We start from the raw sequence: 12417 nt of genomic DNA, 5'->3' as shown, positions 1-12417 counted from the left end.
GATTCAATCATACACATATCTTGCAGATCCTATTTGTTTGAATACAATTCACCTTTATTTTCACACATGAAGTCTTGACAGGTAATTCATAATAACCAAATTTTCACTTTTAAAATTTCTGATTTACTATTTTGTAAATGGTATCTTATATCTTGATGATAGAGACAAGCAAAAGTTTAGTGCCTCTGAAGTCCATCAGATATATATTTGTTGTCATGGCTGAGGAAAGCAGCATTCAGCAAAGTGAAGAAGTTCCCCAAGCTAAAGAATCTCTACCCAAATTGTTGAACAGTGATGGCACCTAAAGAGTCCTTGTTGAATAAATAAATGACTTTTCTCACAATACTACTCAAAGCAAAAATATAAAACCAAAAAAAGGAATATTGTGAATCATACATATTTATGTACAAATGCAGCATTTTATTAGGTAGAGAATAGAATGGAACTTAAGTTGTCTGTTTTATTTCTTATAGCCTTATGTGGGTAAGAGAAAAAAGTATCATCTCTTATCTCTCTTTACAAACATGACAAAATGATAAGAAATTATTAAGGAGCAAAGAGGGCAATGCCCAGATTTTTACTGAGCTTTGATACAGCTTTTACATTAACTGTTTCTTACCCTGCATCTCTCTGTCATGCATTCAAAAACAGTAAGACACAGAAGCATGAGAAAAATTACCTAGTGAGAATTGCCTTCTTTTAACAAACTGTTTTTTTTTTTTTGGCGGGGGGGCGGGGGAGGAAGGGGATTGAACCCAGGGCTTTGTGCACATGAGGCAAACACTCTACCAACTGAGATATATATCCTCAGTCTTAACAAAGTTTTTTAAGTGGGAAACTATATCTCCATTAAGTTTTAAGAAAAGAGTGATTTATTTGGGCTGCAGGACTATGAAAAATGATAAAATAAAAACCTATAAATGTTCTCTGTAAGACTACTTTGTATTGTTCTAATGTTCTTCATGAGACTCCATTGAATCTGTAAACATCATCATCATTCATTTATCAAATGTTTAGTGTGAGACAGATATTATTACACACGCATTGTAAATATGAATTTAATGCTATAATAATGATGCTATTATTATCATCATTCAATATTATTAATAGTTAAATCAAGATCCAGCATAATTAAGTGACTTGCCTCATATTATTTAACCAGAAGTAGAGTCAGGAGTCCACAGCAGGTGCATAGCATAAAGTTTTCTTTGCTTTGCACATTTAAATAAGAAACTGAAAATTCTTCATTGCCACCCTTTAAGGGTGAAGCATTTGGTTTGTCAACTACCATTCTCTGAACACTTGGCATAATTTGGATTCTATGAATGAGTTCAGCCAGTGTGGTCAAGACTGTTGTCTTACCACTTACCATACACTTGTGCAAGAAAAGTAGGGAACTCTAACTCTGAGTAGAAGATAGCCTATGGTCCATTTCTCATCTTCACAGAGTAAGTTGAGGGAATCCATAGGTTTGATGAATTGTTACAATTAATCCATCACAGTTTTCATTTATCCTGGAAGCAGCACAGTCTAACAGTCAAGTTCTCTGGAGTAAGATAAACCAGAGGTGAATTCTTCTTATCATATACCACCTGTGTCTTTGGGCATGTTTGTAAACTCTCCTTGGTGGAGGCTTCCTCCTTTATAAACTGAGAATCCTATAATAACATCATCCTCCAATGGTGATAGAGAAGACAATTCAAAAATTATATTAAAAAAGAAATAACTTTTTATCTATCAGGGATCATTCATTAGGCAAGGATTAAGTGTTAAATGAATATCATGTTGATGATATTCATCTCTTTACCACCAATTTTTTTTAAACAAGGATACTGCTTAAACATGCCTATGCTCAATTTAGTTTATGCTGCTATTTAGTCCTGACATAAGGAAAAACTGACAAAGCTGCCTTACTTCAATCATGTTTCTGTAGTTGAATTTTCTGTGCTGTTTCCTTTGCTCTATCACATTCTATTAATTTTAAATACATCCTGCATGCAACTAATTTTCTTTTTATTTTTGAACATGAGTCTTTTACTCCTGTCCAATGAAAATATTTTGTTCTTATTACATATATAAAATATGTATCTGTTATGACTAGACTACCTTAATTTTGTAGTTGCCAATTTTTTATTTTCAATTATGCATGCATTTTCTGTCCATCTTACCCTGAGTTTATACATCTATATTTGCTATTAGCTTCATTAATTTTCTATTCTGTGTTGATGCATGAGAAATAGAGTTGGTCCAAATTTGAAAGATGATTTGCATTTCGCATATGAAAGAATCCTACTTAATGGAAGATTATCCTACATTGAAACATGTTAATTTTGAGCATTAAATATAAAATACTGTGTAAGAAAATGTTTTTCATAGTCTGTAAATGCTGTACTGAAAAATACAAATCAGCTATTTTAAAAATAAGATTCTTTTATCTCCTGCATTTTTGTGAAGATTAAATGACACATACTATGAGTAAATAAATATGGGAATGTATAGATATGTATGTGATTAATAGATATATATATATAATTTGAATTCAGTTTTCACTGATAATGTGATCTCACTAAAGAAAAGCAAATTCAGTCTGTAAACTTTGCTTTTTCATTAAAAATAAATAAAAAATGTTTTTGTTTGAAAATTTTCATTTCATTTTCCATGAAATAATATTTAACACATGGTTATGTGCATATGCTAGTTGTTCTAATTCAACATGTAGTCCCTGTCCTTCTTAGTAGCCTCCTTTGTCAGACTGTTTGCAGAAATGGGAACAATGATTCCCATGTTTGTATCCATCCTGTTTGCAAAGTAACTTTTCGAGTATAAGCAAAGATCTCAAGAGAGAGTATATTCTTTTGCTTCGCAGCTATAGGATTCTCATGGGCCGAATGACATTTGACATCTTCCAAGCTAACATTTAGAAGAATGACATCATGTGGAGCAGTGATAATCTCTCCAAACTAAATTGTTTTAGATTAGCCAACTACAAGCTGATTTGGCAGACACTGATCTCAGGCAAGATGAAAAGACCTACTAAGAGAAGGTAGTCTGAACTAAAGATTCACAAATTCATGAGAAAAAAAAAAATCGGACTTTAAGCCAAAAAGTTTTGAGATGGTTGTGTTAAAGAGCAAAGCCAAAGATTATCTAGAAAAAAAAAAAAAAGAAACCTAAATTTTCTAATCACCATGATTGCTGAAGTGAAAGGGTATATGCTTCAGTTTGTTTTGAGGAGAGTCACCATTGAAACTTTTACTCAGACTCTTGGCAGAATGAAGTTCTTTTCATGGTGAGATTGCCAGGCTAACAAAATGTCATATAAAAGACTAATAGCCATCTTGCCACCATTATGGAATCAGCACTCTTAAATGAAACCATCTCAGTAAAAAGCAGAGAACAGTGGCAAAGTGATGAATTGTTGTTGGGATTCTTTTAATGTGAAGACCCAGTGATTGAAAGTAGCAGTACTAATGAACTTTTGTTTCATATGCTATTGACATCAATTATAATTAAAATGAATTGAATTTGACTTATACCAATTATTAAAGTAATATTTAATATTATCAGATTATTAAAATGATACATAATAAATAATATTATGTGGTCACCAAAATTGTAGTGAAAAAAGATATACTATAAAGTTATAATATTCTACAAAAGGTCATATGGTAAATATTATGGGCTATGTGTTCCAGACAAATCTCTCTAGCACCTTACCCTGCCATGACAGTGGGAAAGAGTGATAAACACTATGGAAAATGATGAACATGGCTGTCTTCCCAACAATACTGTATTTAAAAAATCAGGCTGTAATATTAACTCAGTAAATGGTAGAGTAAGGACTTTCAGAGTTTTTCTCTTCCATAAGCAACAAAAAACTGGAAAAATTGTCAGAATCAACTTTTGCAAAACACTAGAAAGTAATCGAAAGCTTGCAGCAAGCCGAGAATGTGTATCGCAAATATATTTTTTAAATGTTCAATTTTTTTCAGCAACCAGAGGAATGCAAATCAGGCCTATATTGAGATGCCATCCCACTCCAGGCAGAATGGCAATCATCAAGAATACAAATGTTAATTAATACTGGTGAGGATCTGGGGAAAAAGTTACAATCATATATTGTTGGTGGGATTACAAACTAGTACTGGAAAGCAATACGTAGATTCCTCAGAAAACTAGGAATGGAACCAGCATATGACCCAGCTGTCTTACTCCTTGGTATTTATCCTAAAAAAAAAAAAATAAAATCAGCAAATTATAGTGATAGAACCACATTGATGCTCATAACAGCACAACTCATAATAGTCAAGTTATGGAATTAGCCCAAGTGCCCATCAACAAATGAATGGATAAAGAAAATGTGGTAAAGATACAGAATGGCATTTTACTCAGCCATAAAGAAGAATGAAATCGTGGCATTTGCTGGTAAATGCATGGAACTGGAGACTATCATGCTAAGTGAAATAAGCCAGATTCAGAAAGTCAAGGGTTGACTCTCTCATATATGTAAGCTAGACCAGAATAAACAGAAAAAAAACACTGTGAGAGAAGTTGAATATCATGAAAACAGAAGGGAGATCAGTGGACCAGAAGAAGGGGAGAAAGGGGGAGGGAGGAGGGATGGCAAAAGGAAGATGATGAAATAAAATTGAACAAATTATGCTATGTACATATACAAGTATATAACAGTAAATTTCACCTTTATGTATATCTATAAAGACCTCATTTAAAAACTGCAAGTTGATGCAGCCAATATGGAAAGCAGTATGAAGATTTTTGGAAAACTGGGAATGGAACCACCATTTGACCCAGCTATCACTCTTTTCAGTCTATACCCAAAGGACTTAAAAATAGCATACTACAGGGACACAGCCACATCAATGTTTATAGCAGCACAATTCACAATACCTAAATGGTGGAACCAACCTAAATGCCCTTCAGTAGATGAATGGATTTTAAAAAATGTGGCATATATACACAATGGAATATTACACATCAATAAAAGAGAATAAAATCATGGCATTTGCAGGTAAATGGATGGAGTTAGAGAAAATAATGATAAGTGAAGTTAGCCAATCCCCCCCAAACCACATATCGAATGCTTTCTCTGATGTAAGGAGGCTGATTCATAGTGGGATAAGGAGGAGGAGCATGAAAGGAATAGACAAACTCTAGGCAGAGGGGTTGAAAGAGAAGGGAAGGGGCATGGAGTTATTAATGATGGTGGAATATAATGATCATTATTATTCAAAGTACAGGTATGAAGACAAAAATTGGTGTGAAGATGCTATGTATACAACCAGAGATATGAAAAATTGTGCTCTATGTGTGTAATAAGAATTGTAATGCATTCCACTATCATATATAAATTAAAAATCATCTGAAATGTTATCATCAATAAAGATACCTATCATTAAAAAAACTATGAATAAATAGAAGGAATACTAGTACAGTAAAGGAAGTGGGATGGGGAGGGAGGAAGGGAGTAAAAGGGGAAGTACATTAGACTGAAATGTGGCAAATTATATTTCATGTCTGTAGGATTATGTCAAATAAACCCCAATGTTATCTTCAACTATAATGCACTAATAAAAGCAAAACAAAAGAGACATGAAAGATACATAAAAATAAAACTTCCATGGAAGAAAATATCCTAGATGTAAAATGTACTGTTTATAAGGTAAAATTAATGGCACAGTCTGTATTGTAGAAGAAATCAGTGTATTTGAAGGCATACAAACAAAAACTTTATATAATTAAAAAATCAAATAAAAATTAAATGATTGAGCCGGGCATGGTGGAGCATGCCTATAATCTCAGTGGCTGGGGGTGGGTGGGGCTGAGCAAGAGGATTTTGACTTTAAAGCCAGCCTCAGCAAAAATAAGGTGCCAAGCAATTCGGTGAGCTTTTGTCTCAAAATCAAATGCAAAATAGCAGTAGGGATGTGGCTCAGTGGTTGAGTGCCTCTGCCTCTGAGTTCAATCCCCAGTATCCCCCCCCACAAAAAATTAAATATTTGTAAGAAGAGTGAGTTTTCTGGCATTTTAATTTGACCCACTCCCATTCATTTCTCCAGTTCCAAGGAGAAAATTAATGACCTGCAGTTAATACTGAAAACTATGACCCTCTTAGCCACCAAAGGGATTTGAGTAAGTTTGGAGCGCCTTCAAAATCTCATTGCTAGAGAAGTGCTGTTAATTCACCGAACTTGTGTGTATGGCAAAGATTCTGACCTTGCCCAATGAGAGACTGTACCTTTGCCTCAACTTTAGGGTGATAATCAATTTTATAGCTAATGGAGCATCTTTGTTCAGAGCAAAGATTGACTATGACAGATCCTACTGTGGGGTGATGCTGGCAGTCTGAAGATATTAAAACTGATTTAAGGTATTGTTTTATCATGTTACAAACACTAATCATGTAATTAAAAATTGGTGGGAGGCATTAGATCATGCAAAATCCATCAACATGGAGCAGAGTTTAATCTGTTGGGCAGTCAATCCTGCATATGAAATAAAAACTTTGAACATCAAATTCCAGGGAGCTTCTCTGGTTGAGAATACTTCATAGGTATTGCCACACATTACTGTTAGGTAAATAGCAGAGGCAACAAAATCTTTACTTTTGGAATTCTCCTAGACTTTGTCCTATACATGTTGTCCATTGGTTTATTTTAATTTGTATCATTTTCTTATAATAATGTATAATCATTACCACAATAACTTTTAGTGAGTGAGTTCTGCTATGACTTCTAGCAAATTATCAAAACCTGGGGTGACTTCAAGGACTTCCCAAATCTTTAGTTGGTGTCATAAACTTGAGGCAATTGGGCAGTCTAGAAGACTATTCCCTCAAATTTTGTAATTTGGTAAATCCTGCACAGGTCGAATCAGGCATGAAGGTTCTTTATAAGGACCCTGACTTGAATTAATGTAATTTGGAAAATGAAAGGACAAAAAAGTAGGGAATAAGAAAACTTAGAGTGATCATGGAGTCACCTATGGTATGGAAATGCAATTGTTTTATCATCACTTAATAGAATTCAATATTATCAATGAAATTTTGAAATGATAGATCTAACTCCTGAAAGGCTGATGCACAGAATGCATAATAAAATGCAAAGTAACAAGAAATGAGCTACATATAAAATGGTTTAATTATTGGTATCTGCAATAGCTAAAGTCAAAGCTTGACAGAGTATTAGCAGGATACTGATATTGGGCCCAGCTATGATCCCAGCTGGTGCAAGCTTCTAACCCCAGGTCTCCTATCAATGTGATGTTGGATACATGAATACATAAAGTAAAGCTTTAATCAGATTAATGATCTATCTCCTTAAATATTTGTTACCTCTTTATAGTGAAAATATTCAAAACTCTTTTATTATACCTTGAAATGTGCAATACCTTTTCATTATTTATGGTCACCTCTGTGAAATAGCACACCAGGATTTCTGGCTGATTTCTAACTATAACTTAGTAAAGATTCATTGATCAATCTTTACAACCATTCTGCTCCACTAGTTTCTGGTAACCAGCATTATTCTCTCAACTCTGAGATGAACATTTTTATATTCCACATGTGTAGAATCTGGTAATGAGTGAGATCTTGTAATATTTAACTTTCTGTGACTTGTTTATTTTATTAAACATAATGATTTCTGGTCATATCTTGTTGCTGCAAATGACAGGATTTCATGTTTTTTTTTATGGCTGAACAGTATTTCATTGTATCTAAGTACCATGATTTTTTTCTATCTACCAGTTGATGAACAATTTATTTGTCTGAATTTATTGGCTACTGTGAAGAGTGCTACAATAAACATGAGAGTGCAGATGTCCACATACTGATTTCTTTTCCTTTGAATGTATATGAGATTGTGGGATTGCTGTCTCTTATGGTAGTTCTTGTTTTAACTTTTGAGATGCCTGTTGAACTAATTACATTCCCACCAATAGTATTCAAGTATTTCCTTTTCTTCACAACCTCCACAACCCTTGTTATCTTTTGTCTTTCTGAAATCAACATCCTTACTCTAGTGTAGGGATATCTCTTGGTGGTTTTGATTTTAATTTCCCTGATGTATAGTGTTGTTCAACCTTCTTGCTTTCATATACCTATACCTTGGTCATATACTTTGGCATTTGTGTGTCTTCTTTTGAGAAACAGATTTATTTTACAAAAGAACTGAGACAATTTAATATAGAAAGAATAATCTAGTGAATAAATGATGTCAGGACAAGTGGATATTAAGAAAAATAACCTTATATCTTCCTTACACTATATTCAAAACTAATTCAAAATGTATTCAATTTAAAAGTCAGAGCTAAAACTATGAAATCCATAGAAGGAAACAGGTGTTACTTCTCATGACCTTGAATTTATGCAATGATTTTGTAGCTATGAAACATAAAACAAAAGTAATGAAAGGAGGAATAAATTGGATTTTATCAAAATGAAACTCTTTTGTGCTTATAATACCAACTTCAAGAAAGTAAAAGCACAATCCAAAGAAAGGGAGAAAATATATATAGAAATGTCATATTTGATAAGGGACTGGTATCCATAATATAAAAGCAGATCTCACAATTCAACAGTAAAAGATATAATTTAAAACTAAAAAAAGATTTGCGTACATACCTTTTCAAAGAAAAGGAAAAAGTATCCAGTAAGTAATGAGAGGATAGTTTAAGAAACTTCATACCAAAGCCATAATGAGATACTGCTTCATACCTACTATGAATTTTTACATTCTAAAAGACAGTATCATGTACTGTTTTAGTAGATGTGAAAAAAATTTCAACCCTCATGCATTACTGGTGGGAGTGTAAAATAGTACAGATAATTTGGAAAACACATTGGTAATTCTTTAAAAGTTTTCGCATAAAGTTACCAGATGATTTGATTATTTTATTACTTGATATGCATACCCAAAAGAATTGACAATATACATTTGTACAAAAATCTGCATATACTTGTTTACAGTAGCATTATTGATTATAAGCAAAAAATTAGAATTAACCCACTTCCCCTTAACTGATAAAATAATCAGAATGTTTTATCGTCACATAAATGAACATTATTCAGTCATATATATATATATATATAAACATGGTCCTAAAGCATACATGCAAAGTCAAAAATAGACATCAAGGCTACAACATATGATTTTATTTATATGAAATGTGAAGAATAGACTACTCCACATAGACAGACATTTGATGACTATGGGGTGAATGGATAATAATGAATGACTTTAAATGGATACAACATTACTTTTTGGGGGGTAACGAATATATTCTCAAATAAATAGTTGTAATAATTATACAACATTATGAATACACTAAAGACCAGTTAATTGTATACTTTCAAAATTTGAATTTTATAGCATGTGAATTTCATTTCAATTTTAAAAATTAACTGAAACAGTCCACAAACTTGATGTGACCCATGGTATGTATTTTGCCAATCCTGTTACCAAAAGGAGGATGATGATGATGGTGACTGAGAAAATAAATAAATGTTAGAACACTTTTATACATTATTTTTCCACAATATAAGTTTATTAATGATTGAGATTTTACAAAAGATTAAGGTCTAAATAAATAAAACATATTTATCAATGTCTATTAATACTACTTCTGTATGTCAAATTCTAATTTTAAAATTATATTTAAAATGGTTTACAAAGGATATCTAAGTTAAAAGATTCCACGTGGATTAATGTCACATCATTAATCCAAAATGGGTATTATATATATCTAAATGTAAAACTACAAAATATCAACTTTTCAATACTTCAACAACTCAATACTTCAAATTTTTTTTTACCAGAGTGTAGCTTCAAGTTCAAAGAGTACTGATCTAGCAGATCCCATGTAGAATTTTTAACCAGGAGGTGAGAAGTGAAGTTTATGCATAAGTTTTAAACATTTCCAGATGTTACATGAAAATTCGAACTCTTCCTCAATTAATAAATGAACATAGAATATCATCTTACTCTCATTGTTTTTCATGATACATAGTTTGTCTGATCTCAGCTTCATCTAGTCTTTATACCTTTTATGTTCTGGCAAACTAATCTTCAAAATCCTAAATATATACTTGATAGAAATAAAATAATAATTATGATGAAGATGAAGAAGAAGAAGGAGAAGGAGAAGGAGAAGGAGAAGAAGAAGAAGAAGAATGTATTCTGCTTAAATCTCCAAGGGCAGATTTTCTATGATTGAAGATCACAAATGGCCAAATAAGCTTTAAAGTTGTTTCAACACAATGTGCAGCCAGACAGGCATGACTGTTAGTAAGCAAGAATGAAGATAAAGCTACATGTAATAGTAAAATGATGCTAGAGCTTTAATAAGTATGCTAAGCAATTGCTTTTATTTCTTCATTACATGAACTAGAGTGTACAGTTTCTTTGATATCCAACTCAGTATTAAGATCTATGGGCACATGCTTGTTAATCCCAGTGACTTGGGAGGCTGAGTCAGGAGGATTGTGAGTTCAAAGCCAGCCCCAGCAAAAGTGAGACGCTAAGCAATTCAGTGAGATCCCATCTCTAAATAAATAAATAAATAAATAAATAAATAAGGCTGGGAATGTGGCTCAGTGGTCAAGTGTCCCTGAATTAAATCCCAGTACCAAAAACAAACAAACAAACAACAATAACAAAAAACTATACTATTATGTTTCAATGGCACTGGGAAAAATATCTCCCATTAGAAAACCTCACTAGAAAACTAGACTATATGTTATTTGCATAAGTACAGTAAGATATCAAAAACAACAGCTCATCTGGGGGTCACTTAAATATATGTTGTTCTTTTTCTAAGAGGATTTTTCTCCTTTTGTGAATTTCTCTGTGAGGTTTTCATAATTCTTTTTGTAGTATTTAATCTAAACATTGTGATACTTGATAATATTTTGCATTTATTTTAGTATCAAAGAGCTCATGTATGATATGCTGTATTTCTCTCATTGACAGTACATTTTAGAAATCCAAACTTCTGATGAGAAAATAAAAAAATGTTTTGCTTTCTAAGGAATGAAAAAAATAAGTAGCAAATTGGTGGAAAAGGAGAGATTTCCTAGTTTGCAGAACTTTGTATTATACTACGTTGTACAATGTATGTGCTGATGTCTATCTCATTGATATTTGCAGAATAAATTTGCCTTTTAGTGATTGTAAAATAAAACTTCCTTTATAGAAATAATCTGATCATATCATTAAAATATCACTCAACTTCTGGGACCTAATTTTAATTTTACCTTGAATGATGCTAGTCTATTTTTTAAACATATCATAGTGTGATTGAGATTAGACATTCATTAAATATACTATAATGTATTAATATTCTAAAGATGAATGGATTATTTTATCATTTCTTTCAATATTGTGGACTGTGACACACGTGACAAGTCAAAATTTCAATTTAACTTAATTTTAAACTGTGGAAATCCTAAGCATTGTAGTCAAGATCTTCTGTTTTCACTTTTTCTTTTTTACCTTTATTCTTTTCCTCCACTTTATTTGTATATTTTCCTCATTCTGCATGGAAACTTCTTTCCCCTTGACAATGAATTAAGTGATTCAGAGCATGGATAGATATACTAATTTTAAGAGAAACATTATATCCCTGGGGATTCCATTCTGTTTTTATATTTTGCTCTTCTCTATGTAATTTAGCATTTACGTACTACTAAACAAAAGAGGGTTATGCAACACTGAAATTAAATTGCAGGGAACTTTGATACAGGGACACTTATTCTGAAGTTTACCAGTGTTGGGATACTAGCCTTGGATTCTGGAGTGGTGTACAAAAAGTCACCCATTGTTATGGCATGGATGTTAGGTGTCCCCCAAAAGTTCACATGTGAGACAATGAAAGAAGGCTCAGGGGAGAAATGGTTGGTTTGTGAGAGTCTTAATACAATCAGTGAATTAGGGGATTAATTCTAAGTGGTAACTGAAGGTTAGTAGGGTATGACTTCAGGAAGTGGGCATTGGGGCTGTGGCTTTGGGGTATATATTTGTATTTGGCAAAAGGAAGTCTCTCTCTCTCTCTCTCTCTCTCTCTCTCCTTCTGGTTTTCATGTGAGCTGCTTTCTTCCACCATACTCTTCTGCCATGATGTGCAGAGGCCCAAGGAATGGAGCAAGCTGCATATGGACTGAGACCTCTGAATCTGTGAACCCCTGAATAAACTTTTCCTCCTCTAACAATTGTTCTGGTTGGGTCTTTTAATCAGAGAAGCAAAAAACTGACCAAAACATCCATATAAGGTGACTAGGATTCTGTTAAAAATCATCATCTCATCTTTAGAATGCAAGACTTTCGAAGGGGAAGAGTGTTTTATTTGTCCATTTTAAAAACAAATTCTTTATTGCATTTTTCTCATAACAGAGGGATGCAT

The sequence above is a fragment of the Callospermophilus lateralis genome, chromosome 5, assembly GCF_048772815.1.
Source record: "Callospermophilus lateralis isolate mCalLat2 chromosome 5, mCalLat2.hap1, whole genome shotgun sequence".
NCBI classification, from domain to species: domain Eukaryota; kingdom Metazoa; phylum Chordata; class Mammalia; order Rodentia; family Sciuridae; genus Callospermophilus; species Callospermophilus lateralis.
This window is presented reverse-complemented; position numbering follows the sequence as displayed.